Raw genomic sequence first — 24,808 nt, forward strand, 5'->3', positions numbered from 1 at the left:
TTTATTTATTTTTTTGTTGTTGGCCATGGGGCTTGAACTCTGGGCCTGGGCACTGTCCCTCAGCTCTTCAGCTCAAGGCAAGCGCTCTACCACTTGAGCTACAGCGCCACTTCCAGTTTTCTGGTGGTTTTTATTGGAGATCGGAGTCTCAAGGTCTCTCCTGCCCGGGCTGGCTTTGAACCGCGATCCTCAGATCTCAGCCTCCTGAGTAGCTAGGATTACAGGCGTGAGCCACCAGCGCCTGACAATATTTATTTTATTTTTGTGTGCTGATGCTGAATACTGAATTCAAGGTCTTATACTCTTGCTTGGCTTTTTCACTGGCCGAGTGTGTGCTACTTCTTTTTTTGTTGTTGTTGTTGGTCGTGGGGCTTGAACTCTCGGCCTGGGCGCTGTCCCTCAGCTCTTCAGCTCAAGGCGAGTGCTCTACCACTGGAGCTACAGCGCCACTTCCGGTTTTCTGGTGGTTTATTGGAGATAGGAGTCACGGTCTCTCCTGCTTGGGCTGGCTTTGAACCGCGATCCTCGATCTCAGCCTCCCTGAGTAGCTAGGATTACAGGCGTGAGCCACCAGCGCCCGGCTAGTGTGTGCTACTTCTTGAGCCACACCTGCACTTCCAGGATTTTGCTCGTTAATCGGAGAGTCCCTTGGATTTTCTGCCTGGCTGGCTTCAAACCAACATCAGACTGAGCCTCCTGAGTAGCTAGATTACAGGCATGAGCCACTGGTCCCAGACTCTTAAAATATTGCAGACTCCTGGCTACTTAGGAGAACTGAGATCTGAGTATCTTGGTTTGAAGCCCAAAGAAAAGTGCTTGGGAATCCCAATTAACCAGCAGAAAAGCAGATTGGAGTGTGTAACTCAAGTGATAGAACACCAGCTATGAGCAGAAAAAAGACAGCAGGTGTATGAAGCCTTGCCTTGAGTTCAAGCCCTCATTATTGGCACAGAAAAAGTGCTCAAACAATAGATTGATAGATCCATTTAGCAAAATGTATTAAATAATTACTGACATGAAAATCTGTTCATATTTAATTAGAAGTATATAATGATGTTTAAATTAGGTACTTTCTGTTTTTTCACAGTACTAGAGTTTGAGCTTGAGCTTTGAGGCATTGAGCTTGGTTCGTTTGCTTGGCTGGTTCTCTACCACTTGAACCATGCTTACAGACCATCTCTTTGCTGGTTATTCAGACTTGGTAATTTTTTTTTCTCCCCAGCCTGGCTTTGTCCAGTTTGGGGGAGAAATTTTTTTTGTTGTTGTTCATGGGGCTTGAACTCTGGGCCTGAAAAGCCTGTTCAATTAAACTGAATGAGACCAGGTGCTAGTGATTCCTGCCTCTAATGGCCTCATGAGGCTGAGATCTGAGAATTGAGGTTCTTAGCCAGTCTGGGCAGAAAAGCTCATGAGAATCCCATTTCCAGTAACCAGTGGAGCTATGCCTCAAGTGGCCTAAAGCTGTAGCCTTGGGCACAAAAGTTCAGGGACAGCACCCAGGCTCTGAGTTCAAGGCCTAGGATCAGTACTAAAAAAAAGTTTATGTACATGAGATGGTGTTATGAATCTAGGAACTCATTACTGAATTAATAAAGTATATCAGATTGACATGTAGTTCTGTGGTTTAGTGCTTGACTTGTTTCAGTGAGACCCTGGATTCAATCCTTAGTACTGTAAATGGAAAAAAAAAAACAGTAGTATTTGGAATAAAATATAGTCTACCTTATCCCTACCCCTAAACAGAAAACATTTATTGTTCTGCAAAGAAACGGAACCTAAAAATCTTTTAGAAGCCAGGTGGCTGGTGTTTCACACCTATACTCCTAGCTATTCAGCCTGAGATATAAGGATCAAAATTCTAAGCCAGCCTGGGAAGAAAAGTCTGTGTGGCTCTCTTGTGTTCCAAGCTGGAAGTAGAACTATGGCTGTAGCAGAGTGACTATAGGCTTGAGTGAAAAAGCTCAGCAATAGTGGGAAGCTCTGAGTTCAACCCCTAATATCTGCACATGTACTCCTCCCAAAAAACTTTTCCAACATTTGTTCTGCCAGTACTTAGAGCCGTCTCATGTCTCGGTGAGATTGTGTTCATTGAAATGAATTCATGCTTTATATCCTTGTCTTCCCTTTAATTTGTATTTTATGAAATGCATCATATAATAGTGTTATTTTAGTAATGTAATATGTATATATTTATTTGAGGTTGAATTGCACTTATTATCTTCATCTGTTTTAGTGCTTTTTTAGGACCAAAGGATATATTTCCTTACTCAGAAAATAAGGAAAAGTATGGCAAACCAAATAAACAAAAAGGTTTCAATGAAGGCTTATGGGAGATAGATAACAATCCAAAAGTGAAATTTTCAAGTGCACAGGTGAGTCATTGGATACCCACTTAGTTTAGTATTATTTATTCAGTCTTGGAGGAAAAAATACCATCATAGCTATAGGAAAATTAGATGGCATTTAAGAGTCTTAGTAATTTTGGATTAAATTGTGTTCTTATTTATGGGATAAACCTTGACTTATGTCTAGATAAACTACTGAAATTATTACACTGCTAAAGAGACCTCAGAAAACTGAGAAATGCTTGGTTATTCACTCCTAAGAATAAAATTTAATATATTCGATTTAAAGCCAAATGTACTGTCTTTTTTTTTCTTTCTTTTTTTTTTTTTTTTTTTTTTTTTTTTTTTGTCGGTCGTGGGGCTTGAACTCTGGGCCTGGGCGTTGTCCCTCAGCTCTTCAGCTCAAGGCCAGCGCTCTACCACTTGAGCTATAGCGCCACTTCCGGTTTTCTGGTGGTTTATTGGAGATAGGAGTCTCACGGTCTTTCCTGCCCGGGTTGGCTTTGAACCGCGATCCTCAGATCTCAGCCTCCTGAGTAGCTAGGATTACAGGCGATCCTCAGATCTCAGCCTCCTGAGTAGCTAGGATTACAGGCGTGAGCCAGCAGCGCCCGGCTCTTTCTTTCTTTTGTCAGTTGTGGGACTTGAACTCTGGGCCTGTGAACCATCCCTGAGCTCTTCAGCTTAACACTAGAGCTCTACCACTTGAGCCACAGCACCACTTCCAGTTTTCTGGTAGTTAATTGGTGATAGAGTGTCAGGGACTTTCCTTGCCCAGGCTGGCTTTGAACCTCGATCCTCAGATCTCAGCCTCTTGAGTAGCTGGGATGACAGGCGTGAGCCACCAGTGCCTGGCTTCTACTATATTAGCTCTCAGACATTTCCATACATGCATACAAATAATTGAAAATAAGTTTTATTCTATTTTCATATGTGTGTAAAGTACTTAATTTGCCCTCTCCTTGGCCTTCTTCCCTCCTGCTAGTACCTGATCACCCAGAAGAGCCTATATTACTTTCCTATCATTCATTTTTTAAGTGTGTATTACACAAAGGAATTTTGTCATGTTATTTCACATATATACATATATGCTATGTTCAGTTCAGGATATTTTTTGGAGGGGTCGGTCATGGGGCTTGAACTCTGGGCTTGGGTGCTGTCCCTGAGCTCTTCAGCTCAAGGTGAGTGCGCTCTACTGCTCGAGCCACAGCACCATTTCCAGTTTTCTAGTGGTTTTTATTGGGGATAAGAGTCTCATGGACTTTCCTGCCCGGGCTGTCTTTGAACCGTGATCCTCAGATCTCAGCCTCCTGAGTAGCTAGGATTACAGATGTGAGCCACTGGCGCCCAGCTTCAGTTCAGGATTTTTATAGTGTGTATCAAATTTTCTTTTTCTCTTTAATTTTTCTTTTGGGGGGTCTGGTCATGGGGCCTAAACTCTGGGCCTGACTACTGTCTCTCAGCTCTTCAGCTCAAGGCTAGTGATCTATCACTTGAGCCACAGCACCGGATTTTTTCTTTTTGCTTATGTGGTGCTGAGGAATCAAACCCAGGGCCTCAGGCTTGCAAGACAAGCGCTCTACCACTGAGCCACCTTCCCAGCCCCTGACACTTTTTTTTGCCCAATTTGTGTTTTTTCTCATGCAATAGGAATTACTGTGTTTCTCTTTTTTTTTTTTTTCCTGTCCTGGTATTGATGCTATTTTAAACATGTTTTTCTCTATTTTGCCACTTACACTCAAACTATGTAAATACTGTCACATGTCACATGGAAGTCCCAGAATTCTTACTATGTATAATCATCATGCCGGTTTTTCTAATAGGGCCAAAGAATTATGAGAGGTGGTCTTTTTTTTTTTTTTTTGGTCCGGTTGTGGGGCCTGAACTCTGGGCCTGGGCGCTGTCCCTCAGCTCTTCAGCTCAAGGCTAGCGCTCTACCACTTGAGCTACAGCGCCACTTCTGGCTTTTTGCTTATGTGGTGCTGAGGAATCGAACCCAGGGCCTCATGCATGCAAGGCAAGCACTCTACCACTGGGCCACCTTCCCAGCCCTGAGAGGTGGTCTTTATGAAGTTTAGCTTCTCACTCATCAATAAAAGTCTACTTATTAAGACTTGAGATATTAAAAATAAGGAAGAACATGAATAAACCTAAAAATGGACGTAGCAACAAATTGGACATTCTTTTTTTTTTTTTTTTTTTGGTTGTAGGGTTTGAACTCTGACCCTTAGTTCTTCATATCAAGGCTAGTGCTCTACCACTTGAACCACAGGGCCACTTCTGGTTTTCTGAGTGGTTTATTGGAGATAAGAATCTCACAGCCTTTCTTGTCCAAGATGGCTTTGAACTGCAAGCCTCAGATCTCAGCCTTCTGAGTAGCTAGGATTACTGGTACCCAGCTGAACCTTCTTTAATCCTTAAATTTACCCTTTTTTTTTCTCCCATTTTGACAAATCTGCTTTTTCTCACCTTTGAGAACTTTTTACATGCTATGTTATCTTTTCATTGTTAAAATGTATTATATAATTATTTTGTACTTTTTATCTGTAATTGCCACAAACTATTATATTCACTCTGTGAATAAAGAAAGTCCATGTTTTATGTACCCAGCACTGTTACATGTGTGGGAAAAGTTATTAGATGTTTAATGGACACATTTCCCATCATGAGTGTCTTGACATGGATGTGAAAGCATCTGTCTAAATAGATAAAATTGTACCTTGAAACAACATTTTATTCTATGAGATCATCTGTCTATGACGGTTGCACTCGAGAGCTTCAAAGTCACCTATAGATCCAACTGGTATCAGGTCTATAGGTGACTGAGCATGTCAGCCTTTGCGTTCTGTGCTTTTGTTCCATTAACATCTTACAATTCCAGGTGACGGACCGGGGGTTGTGTGAGTGTGTGGTGTGTGTGAGTGTGAGTGTGAGTGGTGTGTGGTGTGATTATGTGTGGTGTGTATGGTGTGAGTGTGGTATTAGTGTGAGCGTGTCTGTGGTGTGATTGAGTGTGGTGTGATTGTGAGTGTGAGAGTGTGTGGTGTGAGTGTGGTGTATGGTGTGTGAGTGAGCGTGTGTGGTGTGTGTGTGGTGTGTGTGGTGTGGTATGAGTGTGATCATATGTGGTGTGAGTGGTGCATGTGTGTTGGAGACCCAAAACCTGCCTGAGAATGCTCTGGCCTCTTTCAAACACCTAATTGACAAGTAGCCGTTCTCAGAAATTCCCAGGTGCACATTTAGATAACTTCCCATAACAAACTACATCTGGCTATCCATAAAACTTATCTTATCTCTGGCCCTAAGCAAACGGCGCCTGGCTAACCATAAAAGAAATCACAGGAGATACCTTTAAGAAGAGCACAACGGCCAAAGGATAAGCACGACCCATCCCTGACCCCGGGACTCCTCACCCTTGCTTCTGCAAAGTTTTTTTTTTTCTTTTCTTCTTTCCCTTCCCCTGTCCTTTCGGGTATTTAAACCCTGCCTCACTTTAATAAAGTAGACCTTGACGCGACTCAGAATGGCTCTGTCTTTCTTTATGCGCTTGGTCTCGATCCTCTCTCGCCCCCCTTGGTTCTTTTAGGAGGTGGCCCCTCAGATCCCCCACAAAATTACCTGGCCTGCTGGACGGGTCACATGTGCTGTGTGGGTGGTGTGATTGAGTGTGAGCATGTGTGGTGTGTGTGTGAGTGAGTGTTGTGGGTGTGGTGTGTTTGGTGTATGGTGAGTGTGAGCGTGAGTGGTGTGTGTGTGGTATGACTGAGTGTGTCTGTGGTGTGAGTGTGTGTAATGTATGAGTGTGGTGTAGGTGTGGTGTGGGTGGTGTGATTGAGTGAGCGTGTATGGTGTGTGGTATGAGTATGAGCATGTGTTGTTAGTGGTGTGTGTGATGTGGGGGTGGTGTGATTGAGCGTGTGTGGTGTGTGTAGTGTGATTATGAGTGTGAACATGTATGGTGTGAGTGTAGTTGGTGGTGATTGAGTGTGAGTGTGTGTGGTGTGTATGGTGGGAGTGTGGTGTTAGTGTGAGTGTGTGTGTGGTGTGATTGAATGTGAGTGTGAGAATATGTGGTGTGAGTGGTATATGGTGTGTGAGTGTGAGCGGATCAAAAAAAAATAGACATGTGATTTAGCAATTGGAGTAGCTAGGATTACAGGTGTGAGCCCCCAGTGCCTGGCCCCAGGGGCTTTTACCTGTCATTTTAGCTCTTCAGGGGTGGGGTAGGAGAGCTCAGGGTCACCATTAGGAATCAGCCTGGACAGGAAAGTTCATGAGACACTTACCTTCCATGAACTACCAAAAGGCCTGAAGTGAAGCTGTGGTTCAATGGTAAAGTACTGGCTTTCAGGAGAAAGGGAAAGCACAGTGCTCTGAGTTCAAGCTCCTGCAGTGGCACAAAGCAAAACAAAACAGAGAGCAAAGTAAAATAATAAATAGTGGAAAATGTGTGCTTATGTAGACCTCTGACATAAGGGCTGGACAGGCCTATGACAAATCTTGGCAAAGTCACCTATGCCAATACACTGGCAGGGCTGACCATGGCCAGTGCATGGTCCCTGAACTAAAGGCAGAGGTCCAGAAGCAGAGGTCCAGCTTCTGAGTAGCTAGGATTAAGCGCATCAAGCTAGGAAATAGACTAGGATTTGAGCCAGAATTAAATGCAGCAAAGGGGTTAAATGTAGCAAATCTGTCTGCCCAGCCTCTCAGCCTCTAGGATGATAACCTTTTGTCCTTCAGGGTTATGAAAGGTCAAACTTTCAGAAATTTGCTTCCTATGCCTTATGTGATAAGAAGTTACTTGTACTTTAAATGCTATTAGACTTCTTAAGCATCCAGAAGTGTAAAAGAGACATCAATAACCAACCCTGGGTTCAAATGAAGTTTTCAGGGTCCATCCTACAGCTGTGTTAGCAGGAAGAACTCTTCAGTGTAACAGTTTATTTCAAGAATAGAGTAGTTGGGCTGGGAAGGTGGCTCAGTGGTAGAGTGTTTGCCTTGCATTCATGAGGCCCTGGGTTCGATTCCTCAGCATCACATAAGCAAAAAAAAAAAAAAAAAAAAAAAGGCTGAAGGAGGTGCTGTGGCTCAAGTGGTAGAGTGCTAGCCTTGAGCGGAAGAGTTGAGGGACAGCGTTCCCAGGCCCAGAGTTCAGGCCCCCAACCAGACTGAAAGATTAAAAATTAGAGTTACATTTTACAATTGCTAACTGCTGGTTTTGCTTCTGTAAACTTGCTTGAGCTAGCACTGACCCTTTCACCGCCCTGGAGATAAATAAAAAGCTTTGGAGTCTAGATGTTGGCCCTGGGACAAGCTCTGTAGTCGTAAAAAAAAAAAAAAAAAAAAAAAACTAACAGGTGGCCAAATGGGACCCAAGATAAGGAACAAAGAGTATGTTCCTCCGCATTCCTGTGTAAAAAATTCTCGGTTTAGGGGGCTCAAGATAAGGACCATCTGGTGAGCCCAACAAATTAGGCCAAATGTTAATCGATCACAAGCCTGTAACTATGTAAACTCCCCTCCAGGGTGACCGCTCCCCCTAGACTTGCCCTGAGCCAACTGTTATTACAAAGAGTGTTATAAACTTCCCCGTGTAGTAAACTGAGCCAATCCCGGGGAACCTGGGGTCTTATGCTAATCCTGGGGCTTTTGTCTTTAAAAGTGCCTGTAAACGCTGCTTGGGGCTTCCTGTCTGCCCTGGACAGAGAGCCCGTTTGTGCAAACGCCAAATAAACTCCTCTTGCTTATTGCAGCTGCTGGTTTGGAGTCTTGGTTCTTGGGGTGCCCTCCTGTTGAAGGAAGCACCCCAGGGTGTCTGAGGTCTTTCACAGACCCCCCCAAAATAAAGAATAGAGAAGTTTCACAAAGGCAGAATGGGTGCATAGATCTAGGTCTGCAAGATGAGGGGGCAGAATTTCAGGTTCAAAACAGAAGCAGGCTGTAAAAGCAACTTAATTGGTTACAAGGACAGCCAGCATTGGCAGGAAACTGAAAAATTTGTTAGAGTTACACAGGAAGTCAAGCTTTTTCTCAGCCTGTTGAAGTAATGACTTTAATTAAAATGCCTCCCTCAGGTTCTGGGAAAGCCTCAGGCTATCATTAGGTTAACAATAGTGAGGTAGTTCACTGGAGCAGAAGCCTACAAGGGCCCTGCTCTCTGGCCTTTGGGAATTGGTGTTTTACTCTGAGTCAGATTTGAAGGCCTGTCCTCTAACTGTGCTAGTACATTTTCCTTCCTTGATCCTGTAAACCATTGGAATTGTTGGGAGGGAGCCAAGTAAACATTCTCAATGTAATTTCCCACTCCAAGTAGAAGAGCAGGGCTCTTTCTCTGCTGTCTCCATGTATTTAAATTAGAATCCTGGCCATGCCCTCTTGGCTCTGGTACCTTAGGCTTAGAGGCAGTCTGGCTGATCTGTGGTTGTGGGAAGGTGATGCTGGCAGCCAGGCACACTGCCCAAGGCCTCAGCACTGGGAAGTGATCCCTTCTTTCCTCCTGAGGTCCTTGAACCATTTTATGTGTACTTTCTCCAAGTTTTCAAGATGAATGACAATTTTAACTCTACCTCTAGAATTAATGTATATATATATAGATGTATATAGATATACATCTATATATATTTCAGAAATAATTTATCAGTATACACTCTAGTACATGGAAAGATAGCCTTAGTTATAACATGATAACAAACATTGTCTGGTACATTTTATTTAATTTTATTTTTTTAATTTAATTTTATTTTATTTGTGAACATACTGTACAGAGGGGTTACAATTACATGGGCAGGATAATGCATACATTTCTTACCAAGCATTGCAGCCTCCTCCTTTGTTTACCCTTCACATCCCTTTGTCTGGTACATTTTAGGTAACAGTTGAATAATGTGCTACATTTTTATAGGATATTCTCTCTACTAATAATTCATATATATAATATGTATATATTACTTGATTTATTTTTTGACAGTTGTGGGGCCCGAGCTCTGGGCCTGGATCTTGTCCCTCAGCTCTTCAGCTCAAGGCTAGTGCTCTACCACGTGAGCCACAGCGCCACTTCTGGTTTTCTAGTGGTTAATTGGAGATGAAAGTCTCACAGACTCACAGACTTCTGTGCCAGGGTAGCTTTGAACCGTGATCATCAGATCTCAGCGTCTAGTATGACAGCTGTTAGCTACCTGTACCTGGCATGAATCTATTTCTTTTTGGACAATGTTATCACTACCCTTTCACTCTCCCAGTTTTTCCATTCATCCCTTCCCACAAGAGGCTTGTCTTTTGAGCAAAGATTTTCCATATTAATACCTTGCATGAGTTTATTGTACAGTATGAATTCTCTGTGGTTGTATAAAATGTGTAATTTGAATAAAGGATTTAGCACATTATTTACTTTGCTAAGGTTTTTATCCACTATGAATTCTATTTTTTTTTTTTTTTGTCAGTTGTGGGGCTTGAACTCTGGGCTTGGGCGCTGTCCCTCAGCTCTTCAGCTCAAGGCGAGCGCTCTACCACTTGAGCTACAGCGCCACTTCCGGTTTTCTGGTGGTTTATTGGAGATAGGAGTCTCACGGTCTCTCCTGCTGGCTTTGAACCGCGATCCTCAGATCTCAGCCTCCTGAGTAGCTAGGATTACAGGCATGAGCCACCAGCGCCCGGCCACTATGAATTCTATTAAAGGGAGGCTCAGTAACTATTCAGGGCTTTGCTCTTTACATGTGTAGGGATTCTATCCCACAGGAACTCTGTAGGGGTGGAGGAATGTTTCTATTAAGATAAAGAAGCTTTAAGGTTATGTATTTAGAGGGCAGCTGTAGAATCAATGGCTTCTGTTCTCTAAGGCTTCCTTAGTTAGAAAAGGCTTTGCCCATTTTACAGTTTTGCAGGCTTTCTCACTAGTATGAGTTTGATGTTGTATAGGAATGTCTGAACGGTGCTTAAAGGCTTTGCCTCAGTCTTAACAGGTTTAGAGATTCTCACCAATATAAGCTATCTGTTGTCTATCATTTGAATCTTCCTATAGGGCTTTTTTAGATGGTTTATGGTGATAAACCTTTTCTTGAGGATAGAAAATTGATGGATAAAAATGTGAGGGTGGATGAAGTATGTTCTGCATTTGTTGACTTTGAAATCATTCTCTGGAAAACAAATGCTGATTTACACCAGGACATCACCAGACCAAAAAAGATGGTCAGTTTGGCCTGATGCATTCACATGAAACCTGCAAAGCAGAGGACAACAGCAGTGAGTCAAATGTGGCAGAAGAGGAAGGAGAGAAGTGCAGCCCTGAGAATTGTTTGCCATGTTTTGACAAGGTAGTTCCTCACATAAGTTCCTATATCAGGAACTTATGTGCAAGGACAGGAGAGGCCTCTAGAACTAAGGGTGGTCCCAAGCTTCAAGCCAGTAAGGAAACAAGAACTTTGTGGGAACCTCCCTTCCCATCCCCACCCCCCACTCACCCACAGGGAATTAGATTCAGAGAGCAAATTGACTGTGCTTAGATTCTGCCCCCAGGCTCAAACTATGCAATTTTAACATTATTACTGGGATTAATGAATAACATATTAGCTACAGAGTGGTGCTGTGGCCCAGACTAGATTTTTTTTTTGGTCTAGTTGTGGAGCCTGAACTCTGGGCCTAGGCGCTGTCCCTCAGCTCTTCAGCTCAAGGCTAGCACTCTACCACTTGAGCCACAGCGCCACTTCTGGCTTTTTTCTTTTTGCTTATGTGGTGCTGAGGAATCGAACCCAGGGCCTCAGGCATGCAAGGCAAGCGCTCTACCACTGAGCCACTTTCCCAGTCCCCCACACTAGATTTTTGCCCAGGAAACTCATGTAGGATTTCTGACCAACATAGACTATGAGATAATATGTTTGCATTGTTTTGAGCCTATTAAGTCTGTGGTAATTGAGAACAGCATCAATTAGAAACTAATTCAGTCATCAAATTCCCTACAGAATGGCATGACATCTGCCTTAACTCCTGGCCAGAACATACCCACAAATAGAAATAGTCTCTCTACTGGATGTAAGGGGAGGTCCTTCATTCACTGAATTCTAGATAAAAGGCAAAAAGATTGCTATGATCTGCAGAGAAACCAGAATGTCAAGTGAAAATTTGGATACTTAAATGTTTAGGCTTATAATGGACAATATTCAAATATTTTCTTATGTGTGTGGGGGGAGGGGTCGTCGGATTTGTACTCAAGGCCTCAAGTCTCTGAGACTTTTTGCTCAGAGCTTATGTTCTATCACCTGAGACACTGCCACATTTCTGGCTTATTTGAGGGTGCTTCATTGGAGATAAGTCTCAAAGCCAGGAGCTGGTGACTCATGCCTCTAATCCTAGCTACTCAGGAATCTGAGATCTGAGGATCATGGTTCAAAGTCAGTCCAGGCAAGAAAGTCCATGAGAGTCTTATTTTCAATTAACCCACACCAGATGTGGTGCTGTGGCTCAAGTGGTAGAGCACTCACATTGTGCTGAAGAGCTCAAGGCAATTCCCAGGCACAACGTTCAAGCTGCACAACTGACCAAAAAAGAAAAGTCTCAAGGATTTTCCTGCCCAGGCTGGCCTCCATCCTCAGGTATCAGCCTTTTGAGTAGAAGGGATTACAGGTGTGTGCCACTCTTTCCAGCTTCAATTAATTTTTAATGGAGTATTTAACTTTTCCTAACCCAATGTGTTAGTGAAATGAGCTCCTTTCTCATAGCTTAGTCCACTCCTTCCCATCTCCACAGCTTAGCATGCTCCTTTCCTAGGCAACACCAGGCCCTTGTAGAAAAGGCAGTAAATAATCATCTTCCAACCCTTTTAACCTTGGGATGGTACTTCTCTGGGGGAGCTACCACCATATAAAGCAACACAAGCCCCTTAGAGTGACCCCAAGTCTGGGCAGTGCAGGACCCCTTATCTACTATTTGGACAGCAGCCATAAATCCTAGTCTGCCATGATGAAGCTCCCGGCCCACACTTCCACACCAGGGTCTCTGCCTCCTAGCCCCTCCTAGCCCCTCCTAAACCTCCTAAGTTATATAGGTCACCTCAGACAATAGCTGGGGCTGCTTCTCACTTCTCCCCTGTGAGAAGGGTTCTTGCTGGCCCCTTTCCTGGCAATAAACCTTTCTTTATTCTCTGTACATGGATGTCTGCATTGTTTTTCCAGGAAAGTCTAATAATCTAACATGGACTTTCCTGACCAAGCTGGCTTTGAAGTATGATCCTTAGATCTCTGCCTCCTGAATAGCTAAGATGAACAGATGTGAGCTATCAGTGCCCAGCCTGGATATATTTCTTTCTTTCTTTCTTTCTTTCTTTCTTTCTTTCTTTCTTTCTTTCTTTCTTTCTTTCTTTCTTTCTTTCTTTCTTTCTTTCTTTCTTTCTTTCTTTCTTTCTTTCTTTCTTTCTTTCTTTCTTTTGGTTGTTGTTGTTGGGAGTGGGGGTGGGGGACTGGGTGCTGTCCTTCAGCTCTTCAGCTCAAGGCTAGCACTCTAGCACTTGAGCCACAGTGCCACTTCCAGTTTTCTGAGTGGTTTATTGAAGGAAGAGTCTCACGGACTTTTTCTGCCTGAACTGGCTTTGAACCATGATCCTCAGATCTCAGCCTCCTGAGTAGCTAGGTTTATAGGTGTGAGCCACCTGGTGCCCAGCTCTGGATACATTTCTTAATCTCTTTCTTCCTGGCAGTAAACCATTCTTTGTTCTCTGTACCTGGATGCCTGCGTGGTTCTCTGGCAAAGTCTAATTAATCTTTTTTTTGAAGCTTTCACAAAGGCCTGTCTTTTACTTAAGTAATAATGTTTTCCTGACTGGCCAAGTTCTATTTTGAATAGAACAATATTCTTGCAGGTGTACCAAAGGATTATATCTTCAAATTCTAGCACTATAGTATGATTTCCCCTACCCCCTAAAAAAGTGGAGTTGGAGAGACAGAGTATAGGAATTGTTTACAAATTATCACTAAAATCATTTTCTGCCAGGACTTAATTAATCAGGCAACATTTTATAATTCATTCTCAATTAACAAATATATAGAGCTGATGATAGGAATATTGTGGCGTGATACACTTGTTTTCTGCAAGCAGAAAACAGTAAATGAGACACTTATATTAAAGAGCAAGTTGGGCACAGTGGCACAAGCCCCTTACAGGCTACGTGGGAGAAGTCGGTAGGATCATGGACAAAAGCCAGCCCAGGTAAAAAGCACAATACTGGGTTAGGAAGGTGGCTCAGTGTTAGAGTGCTTGCCTTGCATGCATGAGGCCCTGGCTTCAATTCCTCAGAACCACATAAGCAGAAAAAGCCAGAAGTGGAGCTGTGGCTGAACTGGTAGCAAGCTAGCCTTGAGCTGAAGAGCAGAGGGATTATCTCCCAGGCCCAGAGTTTAGCCCCCACAACTAAAAAAAAAAAAAGCACAATACCATATCTGGAAAGGATATGGGAATGGAGAAATCAAATGGTCTATTAATAAAGGAATAAGGGCTAAAAGCATGGGAGAAGTGGTAGAGCACTTGTCTAGCAAGCCGGAGCCCTGAGTTTAAACCTTACCACTACCAAAGAATAAAAATGACACAAAATATCCAGCCAAGTGCCAGTGGTTCTCACCTGCCAGCCAGATCTGAGAATCGTGGTTCAAAGCCAGCCCAGGCAGGAAACTCCATGAGACTCTTAGAGAAAATGGAAATGGCATTATGGCTTAACTGTTAGAGTGTTCACCTTGAGCAAAAGAAGCTCAGGGACAGGTACAGAACTTGAGATCAAGCCCCGGGACCAGCAAAAAAAAAAAAAAAAAAAAAAAAAGAAAAAGAAAAAGAAAAAATCAAATCCACATGACATAACTTCATAAAACACATTTCAGAACACAATAAGATTATATCCATTATCTCTGGTCTTTATCTATGCTACTGATACAGATCTGTAAGGTTCAAAATAATATTAAGTGAGAAGAAGGGCTCTATTCCAAGAACAACTATCAAAAAATGAAGAAGAGAGCCGGGCTCTGGTGGCTCACGCCTGTAATCCTAGCTACTCAGGAGGCTGAGATCTGAGGATCGCGGTTCAAAGCTAGCCCGGGCAGGAAAGACCGTGAGACTCCTATCTCCAATAAATCACCAGAAAACCGGAAGTGGCGCTGTAGCTCAAGTGGTAGAGCGCTCGCCTTGAGCTGAAGAGCTGAGGGACAGCGCCCAGGCCCAGAGTTCAAGACCCACGACCGACCAAAAAAAAAAAAAAATGAAGAAGAGATCAAAACCCAATAAACTACTAACTTAACATGGAGGTGAATATTGACTCAGAGTTCTAGGCCATGTTTTAAGCCAAGTTGTAGGAACAGTTCTATAACTGTTGCTCAAACTCAATTTCATATGAATCATAAGGGAGAAAACTCATAACCATGTAACTGATGGGGTAATGCCTTTATTTGAATTTAACATTATTCAACACCAGAGACTGCATACAGTACAATAAGCACATATATAAATGAATATAATTACACATATTACATTTAATATTATACATATATACCGCATATCGATCATATATAAATTTGGAACATATACCAAAATAAAATAATAAATAATTTCTTCCTATTTAGCTAATTTGCTTGACTTTTTTTGTCTGTCATGGGCTTTGAACTCAGGCCTGGGTGCGGTCCCTGAGCTCTTTTGCTCAAGGGTAGAAGTCTACCACTTTAAACTATAGCACCACTTCCAGATTTTGAGTGGTTCATTAGAGATAAGAGTCTCACAGGGACTGTTATACCCCCAGCTGGCTTCAAACTGCAATACTCAGATCTCAACCTCCTGAATACTAGGATTATAGGCATAAGCCACAGTCTCTCGGCTGGCTGTTTGATTATTTTGCTTTTAAGGATTACTGCCAACGTCTGGGATATAAAAAGAAAGAAAAAAATCACAGCATGCCTATAATCCTAGCTATTCAGTAAGATGAGAATTACAGGATTGTGGTTCAGTGCATGCAGTAAAGTCCAAGCAACAAAATAAGCAACAAAAAACTGACTGGAGACATGGCTCAAGGGGTAGAGTACTAGCCAAGCAAATAAGTTGAGCAAACACAAGGCTGAGTCCAAACCCTTGCACCATAAATTAAAAAAAAAGTGTTATAGGCCTGACGCCCATGGCTCACACCTATAATCCTAGCTACTCAGGAGGCTGAGATCTGAGGATCACAGTTCAAATCTAGTCTGGGCAGGAGACTCATGTCTCCAATAAACCACTCAGAAACAGGAAGTGGCACCGTGGCTCAAATGGCAGAACGCTAGCCTTGAGAAGAGCTGAGAGCCAGGACCAAGCCCACCACCAACCAAAAAAAAAGTCAATTATGTGCCTTTTTTGCAATGTAACTTAGATTACATCTGTTATCTAGCTTGTATCACATCTGCTGAGACTGACCTAACAGACTGACCTAACAGCTATGAAGATCTTCTGAGAAGGTAACTTATTAACTGAGGAAAGATTTCTTTAAAAAATAAAGGTGTGGTCTGGGAAGGTGGCTCAGTGGTAGAGTGTTTGCCTTGAATGCTTGAGACCCTGGGTTCGATTCCTCAGCACCACATAAGCAGAAAAAAAGCCAGAAGTGGCGCTGTGGCTCAAGTGGTAGAGTGCTAGCCTTGAGCTGAAGAGCTGAGGACAGCGCCCAGGCCCAGAGTTCAGGCCCCATGAACGTACCCCCCCCAAAAAAAATAATAAAAATTTTAAAAAAGGTGTATGGTTTAGTATCTAAAAGATTCCCTGCCTTACACCTAGTTTTCTGCTGACCTAAAAAGGGGGGGAAGCTTTTGTTTCCAATAATGCATTTATATTCTTTTTTCCCCATACTGAGTCTTGAACTTCAGGCCTAAAACTCTTGCTCAGCTTTCTCACACAAAACTGGTGCTCTAACACCTGAGCTACAGCAGTTTCTCTATTTGTTTGGAATATCCAAGTTATTATCCTCTGACATCATCCATGCTGACACAAAAGATCTAAAAGGCAAACCAGAATGACAGCATAAGATATTCAAAACAGCAAATGGAGATGGGCGGGGTGGCTCATACCTGTAATCTTAGCTACTCAGCAGGCTGAGATCTGAGGATCACGGTTCAAAGCCAGCCTGGGCAGGAAAGTCTGTGAGACTCTTATCTCCAATAAACTACTAGAAAACTGGAAGTGGCGCTGTTGCTTAAGTGGTAGAGCACTCGCCTTGAGCTGAAAAGTGCAGGGACAGTGCCCAAGCCCAGAGTTCAAGCCCTACTACTGACCAAAAAACAAAAAAAATAACAACAACACAAAACAGCAAATGGACAGCTGTCATGTCTGTGGCCAATGGGCAGAGCAATTTATTAAGCCAGCATAGGTAGTTTAAGTAAGGCAGTGTAAAGGAAAGATCTCTGGAATCTGGGCTACAGTTTTCTGATGTCAGCTAAGTCCTGGCTAAGCTCTGTAACCTGACTGTATGACCAAGGACAGCTCTGTGACTATCTTCAATAATGGCCAACAACAGAGACTGACCCATGACCTCACGGAGCATAGGGAAGACAGCCTCTAGGCTGTGCTCTTTCTGAGGACTCTTAAAGTAGCTTTTTTCAAGGGATTCACTGAAGAGCTGCTCTGTACAAATCTTTGTCTAAATCTTGACAAAGATTAGAGAAAAATAGAAACATGAAGATGCCTCTATCATATTATAGATACTTAAGGCTGGGGACACAAATAACAACTATTAGATCATTTTACAGGCAAAAGGAATGATACAATAGAATGAAGACCACTCCAGCTTTCAGTCCTCTTGTCCTGAGACAGTAAATGGGCTGCAAATTGATACTATGAGACAGAATTGGCAAGTTGTACTGACATTTTCTCCCAATTCCTGTGACAGTCATTTCTCCCATTTAGTTTGAAAACTATTTCCAAAGTGAAAGATGAGGTGAGAAAATCCTTCTCAGAGAAAGTAGCTATAAAAAACATGGGGTAGTTTATTTACAAATTCAAAACATTGGAATGACACTGTTAAAGCATTCACATTTTCAAAATTAAAAAATAAGAAAAGAAAGCCAGGTGTCAGTGGCTCCCACTGAAAGACCCCAGACTCCAGTATATGTTCACCCATTGAGCCCCCCATTGAGCCCTTTAAGGAAAACTGCTGCCCCTTCCCCTGCATACCTAAGAGAGCGAAGCAGGACACAGGCAAGTCATTACATGCCCTAAAACCAGACATTCCTGGAAAATAGCCGACCCACCCGTCCCTTCCTGTAAAATTCAGCTCTAATAGCAGGGTAGGGCAGGAGGTAATAAATCACTTGTCAAAATTAGGGAACGAACAGTTTCGGAGCATAGCGACCAGCACAGACTTGTCAGGGCAAGTACCGACACGTCAGCTTTCCCCCAACCCCACCTACCCCATCTGGCCAGCGTAACCTGACCAATCCTCACCCTGAGCATAATTTGAAATTAACCAATCAATACCCTGTAACCAGGCATCTCGCTTCTGTAACCTCGCTTCTGCTGCCCATAAAAATAGGGTGCTTTCAGGCACTTGGCGCGCAAGTCTCCTGATAGACTCTGTCGCCCCGGGTACCCGTGTAACCGGTTCCCAGATACTCAACCCGAACCTTGTGGATCTCGAGGTTGAGTGCACCTGGGAGCCGAGGCATGCCCGAATAAACCTCTTGCTGTTTGCATCCGCACAAGTGGTCTCGTTGTTCCTTGGGGAAGGGTCTCTTCAGATTGAAGGACACCCCACGCCTTCGGGCGTCTTTCATCTGGGGGCTCGTCCGGGATAGAGACCCCCACCCAGGGACCACCGACCCATTTTCGGGAGGTAAGCTGGCCAGCATCTGTGTGTCGTCTGTGTGCTGTCTGTGTGCTGTCTGAAGTCACGTGTGGCCAATTACTGTGCGCTTGCGAATCTGGTGAGTTCGGCCGTTCTCGTCTGTATCAGGCGGACCCGTGGAGGAGCTGACGAGCTCGTACTCCCGACCGCGGTCCCCAGGAGACGTCCTGGGGGCTTCTGGGAGCCTGAAAAAGTGGCTCATCAGGGTGGCCTGAAATATTGGCCCGTCAGGGTGGCCTGAAATATTGGCCCGTCAGGGAGCCTGAAAAAGTGGCTCATCAGGGTGGCCTGAAAAAGTGGCCCATCTGGAACTCAGTCCTCTTTTAGACGCATGATTTGCCTAGGAGACGAGAGATCCGGACTCTCAAAACAGTCTCCGCCTGGTTTTTGCCTTCGGCTGATTGTCGAAACCGCGCAGCGACAAAGTAGCGTGACCAGTTATAATTTGTAATGTTGTTTGCTGTAGAGTTTTGGTTGCTTGCATTGCTGCTGCCCCTGTGGTTTGTTTTTCTGTTGGTTTGCTGCCTTTGCCTTCGCTGTGGGGAATCTGGGAGAGTGTGTTACTGCTAATAAGCTTGTGTTACTCCTTAGGTTAAACCCAAACAAGCCTCCATCAGGTTTTGCTTTTGGTTTGTTAACAACAGCGCGCAGCGAAGCTAAGTGTAGTCTGTATTGTGGTCTGTATTGTTGTTTTTGTGTTCGTTAACAGTTTTAAAATGGGACAAACTGTCACGACCCCTCTCTCCCTAACCCTACAACATTGGAGAGAGGTACAAACGTCAGCTCACAATCTTTCAGTAGAAGTTAAGAAAAGAAAATGGATAACTTTTTGTTCATCAGAATGGCCCACTTTCAACTGTGGCTGGCCACGGGAAGGAACCTTTAATCTAACCATTGCCTTACAGGTTAAGGCCAAAGTCATGGACCCGGGACCGCACGGACACCCAGACCAGGTCCCCTATATTGTTACTTGGGAAGCTCTTATTTTAGAACCTCCCCCGTGGATGAAACCCTTCTTATCTACCCCGGCCCCCCAAATCCCTACCCCCTTAACCCTTCCATCTGCCCCTCAGCTCTCTCCCCCACTCCTTCCCTCTCCAATTTCCCAACCTCAGCTCTCTCTCCTTCCCGGGGAGTTTAGCCATGGTCGGCCACTCCCATCTGAAGTTGCTTTTTCTGTTTGGCGCCTGTCTGTTTTTGTGTTTCTGTTTAGTGTTAATTGTTTCTGTTGTCTGTTTTGTTGTCCTTAAAGGGATGGGGCAGCAACTAACAACCCCCTTAAGTCTGACTATAGATCACTGGAAGTCACAGCCTGAGCCGAGATTGTCAGGTTTTGGGAACTTGCTTGTTTGTCAATTATGAAATTGCCACTGACCATCTGCAGGTGGCCTCAGTTAGATCTTAGCCTCGGGCCTTGGCTCGGGGGTCTGAGCATGGGGGAGAACCTGTCAGTCTGAGGGAACGGCCGCTAGGGACTTCCTTCCCTTGCCCCAAGATGACTGGGAATTCGCCTCTGCCTTGGAAGGCCCCTGGGTCAACGTCTGCAGGACTCTAAGAGAAAAATCCTCCGGAGGTGAGTAGGGGGGTTGAGTCCCCTGGTAAATGAATGGTGGTGAGATGTCGCCCCATTCACTGAGACTTGATTTTGTCTTTGTGGCCACATGTTTGTCTTGTTAACTTTAGTGTGTTGTTTTATGGGGTAGGAAAGTTCTGGGTGAGTGTGGCAGGCTCACCCAGCAGACTCTGGATTCAGCTTGCTGAGTGGGAACAGCACAGAGTTCCGGTAGGGATAAACTGGGGCCCATTAGTCCCCAACTCAGCCTTCAGTTCTTGTCTAGTCCTGTTTTTAGAATTGGTACCAGTTTAAATGTGGATCCTTGGTTTTTGTGTTTATCTGTGTTTTTGTTATTTATTTATTTAAGCATCTCTGAGGGAATAAAAGTTCCAGCTGGGCTTGGTCACAGACCTGCTATGCCCACCCTCCCTGTGAGGCATGGAAGGTTACTGGGCTAGTTTGGTTCCCTTCAAGCCTCAGGCTGCACCTTCTCCCAGTGGAGGCTGCTGGAGGAGAGGAAAGGGCATAGAAGGCTGTGTACCTGGTTTGGACTTCTCAGCTAGTTCTGTCTAAAATTGGGTTAAAAAAATCAGGCCAGTTTAGTCTTAGGTGACTCCCTCCCTCAGCCCTCCTCCAACTCAGAAGAGATTCAAAAGCCTTGCTAACAAGCAAACTCTGTGAAAATGAAGCACAACAAAGGTACATAGTTCTAAAAGAAATACTGTCTTAAATTTTTTGTTTAAAACCTTTAGAAAGTGTACGTACAACTGATTTTGATTTTTGCGCGCTTTAAGATCTGTGTGTTTTGTGTGTGTCTGTGAACGTGTTCAAAGATAAAAAATTGTCAGCATGCTGTAACAATTGGGTGAGTTTAAATTTAAAAATTCAAAAGGTTATGAGGTTTGGACATTACCAAAAATTTTTTAAAAATCTTCACATTGTTTTAAATGGCTTTTTAAAAGGTTCTTTAACTTGCAAATTAGAAAATCTGGTATTTTAAAAACTAATATTTTAAAATGCATAAGTCTGTTTATACTGTAATCAAGTTATCTGGCTTAACAAAAATGCATTGGCTGTTTGGGGTCTAATTCCCTTGGCTAAAATTTGGGGATAAATATTAGAAATTTAAATGTAAAGGTTAGTTTAACACTGTCAAAGATGTTACCTGTTCTGTCTATCTAAAACTGTATTTCATTTGAGAACCAAGAGAAGAGACGGGGAAAAACTTAGAAACCAACAGAAGACCTATCTTTAGGGGTGAAGGGTGAACAAGTAGAAGTGCAGTTCAGCTGGTCATGCAGTGGGACAGGCCCTGGGAGGAGTCCAAGCATGATGAGGCAAACTGGCACAAACGCAGTTCATCTAACCCTAAAGAGCCAGATTGGGTGTGTGCCTGCCTATTCCATAGGAGGGGCCAAGTGGCCCATCGTTGTTCTGTCTCTTTTCCCTGCAGATAGGCACTGAAAACATGATGGTTAAAATGAATGATGTGATAATCTGATTAGTATTGCTAAACTTTCCCTTGGATGTGTTAACATTAAAATTAGGAAGGCCTTAAAAAGAGGGTAAAAAGTTATTTGTATAATGTGGCTTACTTTCAATTATGTTTTACAATTAGGATGTTTTTAAAAGTTATAAAGATGTTAAATCTAGCTTTGTGGTATAGTAAAGGTGACTGCAATTCTTGCATTAAGGAAAATTGTCATTTGAGTTTAAAAATCTTAATGTGTGTCTGTTTTAAAACAAGCAGCCAAGAGGCAATGAGTAACACTTGGCCTCAAGATTTCAAGGGATCTTTTCAAAACGCAAATAATAACCAAAGTATAAAATATTAAAGGTGATTAATAAGAGGTTAAAAAAATATATAGGGAATGAATTTTTGGATATAAAATTTAAATGTAAAATTGTTCTTGACATTGGCCTCAATGTGCACAAAGGAAAAATTAGGATTACCAAAATAATTGCTATTCTAGTTTGCTCTTATAGGTTTGTCAAGTTTCCAGCAAGCCCAAAGCAAAGCACAGAGGATTCTTACAAGTTGTCAGATGTAACTTTGACTCTTAATAAGTTTCAGGTAAGAGCATGCTTAAAAGCTACTTCTATGTTGACCACCTTGTTGCTTTTAATTGGAGTAAAATGGCCTTTTGTAAGACTCATTGATCTGCAAACTGGTTCAAAGCCAGCCCGGGCACAAAAAGGTCCCTGTGAGACTGTCACCTCTACTCAGCCAGCAGAGTGCTGAAAGAGCAAGCAGAAATGCTTTGGGACTCACAGTGGCAGAGTACTAGCCCTGGACTGAAGAGTTAAGGGACAGCATTCAAGCCCCGAGTCTGGGACTCAAAGTGGCAGAGTGCTAGCCTTGAGCTGTAGAGCTGAGGGACAGTGCTCAGGCCCTGAGTTCAAGTCCAGCAACCAGCTAAGGAAAATGCCAATGAGGCATTTATCCCAATGTAGAGAAGACACTCCTGGGACAAAAAGCAATGGTGGAGCATCCAGAGGCAGTAAGCCACTGCTTGGATGGCAGAAGTGTCAGATCCTAGAGTCATTTGTGCGTGGCCCTTCAAAACTGATCAGAGCCGGGAGGTCATAGGAAGATAGTTTGGAAGCATGCCTAATGTTCATGACTACCTTGTAAGGGACAGGAACTTGCCAGTCCTCTGTGATAGTAAAAAGCTAATGTTATAAAATGTGGGGGGTAGTTTAAATCTTAACCCCTTTATGTGCCAAAAGCTCTAATTGGCAGTAATATTGAGATGACACCAGTTACATGAAATTCATCTTCTCAGGAAAAAGTTTGTAAACCTGAGAGTGTGTTTCTATTGATATCTGTCTAAAGGCCTGCAAAGGTAACTCAGGCATTGTGTTAGGGTTACTAGAGATCACATTCCTAAGTCATCCAGAAAGATGCTTTTACAAACCAGAGTGCTAAACAAGCTATACTGCTATAGCTGGAGAAAAGGTCTGTGCAGTTGTCAAAAGTTAAATATTGTTCTTAATGACTTCTAACCCTGATGGCCTCTTTGTAAAATAGGCTAAGGTTATAGGCTCCTGGCTAGGTAAGATCAACGCCCCTAAAGTCAGCTTGAAGAAGTTACAGAAGATGGACCTTCGCCCTTCTACCCCTATTTTAAGATCAAGAGTCCAGAGTCAGTTTTGGAAAAATGAGGCGAAACAGATAAAATAATTTTTAATAAGGACATAAAAAAATAGTGTTAACTGTTGTAGGTGTGCAAGGTGTGGAGACTGCATTTGTCAGAGATGGTTACAAGACTAAGCCTTCTGTGTCTATTTACAAAAATATCTGGTTAGTAAAAAGTTGTGATTTTGGCAAATTGTCCTGAGCTATTGTTTAAAAGATCTTAAAAACCAACAGGATCAAAGCCTGCCAAGCCTAGGCAATGTATCTTTAACCAGTCTGTGTAGGAATTTACAGCCCAGCATGAGGTGTGACGACAGTCCCTTGGAGCCACTGAGAGACCCTGCTGTTCCGGTTGCTGCTGCTGCTGCTGTACACCTTAATGGGTAAAGTTCAACGACGGCCTGACAGTTACTTGGAGGAACTCCTGCTTGATTCCATCACCTAAGTCTGCTTCATGGTTGACTGCTGCTAAATCTAAGATCTTGTGGGACATTCTTTTGGGTGATATCCAGAAACCCTTTCTTCCCACAGTGGATATTGGGGACAAGGATATCACTGGCTTGCTTGTCTTAGGCACTTCAGTGCATAGTAACTGGAAATCCACTCTATGTTCACAGCCTAGTTTGACTTTGATATGGTAATAACCTGAGTGTGTTATCAATAGAGGTAATACTCTTAGCCTTAAAATCTAGCAAGCTTCTGCATCACGGTGGTGCCTTAAGGCTGTTCTAAGATAAAGGTTCCGCAAGCCAAAGGAAAATTGGGCAGTTTTAAACTACAGCCACAAAGATGGTCAAGAGATTGTAAAGAAAGAGGGTGGTAATGAAAGCCTTGGGAAAGGAATTGTAAAGAAAGAAGGAAGTAAAGAAAGCCTTGGAAAGAGAATTGGGGAAATTTGAAAAGTAAGGATTGTCTTTAAGACAAACCTCAGAAAGTTTAAGTATGTCGCAAATGGTATGAGTATGTCTTAAAATTGGAGCTTACAAGTACAGCTGGTATAAAATTGATACACGGAGTCAGGACCCTAGACAAACTCAAAGAAAGATTAGACAAAAGACAGCAAGAGTCAGCATCCCAACAAGGCTGGTACGAAGGATTATGGAACCGGTCCCCATGGTTCACTACCTTAATATTCTCCTTATTGGGACCGCTAATACTACTCTTGTTAACCCTCACCTTAGGCCCTTGCATCATAAATCGCTTAATACAATTTGTAAAGGACCGCCTATCGGTCGTACAGGCCCTAGTATTAACCCCACAATATCATCAACTTAAATTAACGGAGGGATCTCCAGTTGAATGAAGGATTTCATTCAGGCAAAAAGAAAATGGGGGAATGAAAAACCCCAGACTCCAGTATATGTTCACCCATTGAGCCCCCCATTGAGCCCTTTAAGGAAAACTGCTGCCCCTTCCCCTGCATACCTAAGAGAGCGAAGCAGGACACAGGCAAGTCATTACATGCCCTAAAACCAGACATTCCTGGAAAATAGCCGACCCACCCGTCCCTTCCTGTAAAATTCAGCTCTAATAGCAGGGTAGGGCAGGAGGTAATAAATCACTTGTCAAAATTAGGGAACGAACAGTTTCGGAGCATAGCGACCAGCACAGACTTGTCAGGGCAAGTACCGACACGTCAGCTTTCCCCCAACCCCACCTACCCCATCTGGCCAGCGTAACCTGACCAATCCTCACCCTGAGCGTAATTTGAAATTAACCAATCAATACCCTGTAACCAGGCATCTCGCTTCTGTAACCTCGCTTCTGCTGCCCATAAAAATAGGGTGCTTTCAGGCACTTGGCGCGCAAGTCTCCCGATAGACTCTGTCGCCCCGGGTACCCGTGTAACCGGTTCCCAGACACTCAACCCGAACCTTGTGGATCTCGAGGTTGAGTGCACCTGGGAGCCGAGGCATGCCCGAATAAACCTCTTGCTGTTTGCATCC

At 43.4% G+C, this 24,808-nt stretch overlaps 1 protein-coding gene across 15 annotated transcripts in view; it reads left to right on the forward strand.

Moving 5' to 3' along the window:
* LOC138815266 (hepatoma-derived growth factor-related protein 2-like) overlaps positions 1–24,808 on the forward strand; it is a 256,847-nt gene that overhangs the window by 103,275 nt on the left and 128,764 nt on the right. For 14 of the 15 annotated variants that reach the window (XR_011368274.1, XR_011368257.1, XR_011368267.1 and 11 more), the window contains one exon: positions 2,234–2,372. The exons of the other annotated variant lie outside the window; for it this stretch is intronic. The gene's annotated coding sequence lies outside the window, so the exon portion shown is untranslated. The remainder of the gene's footprint in view (positions 1–2,233; positions 2,373–24,808) is intronic. 15 annotated transcript variants of the gene reach the window in all.

The sequence above is a fragment of the Dipodomys merriami genome, unplaced genomic scaffold (genome assembly GCF_024711535.1).
Source record: "Dipodomys merriami isolate MVZ:Mamm:240054 unplaced genomic scaffold, mDipMer1.0.p SCAF_1084, whole genome shotgun sequence".
Lineage (NCBI taxonomy): Eukaryota > Metazoa > Chordata > Mammalia > Rodentia > Heteromyidae > Dipodomys > Dipodomys merriami.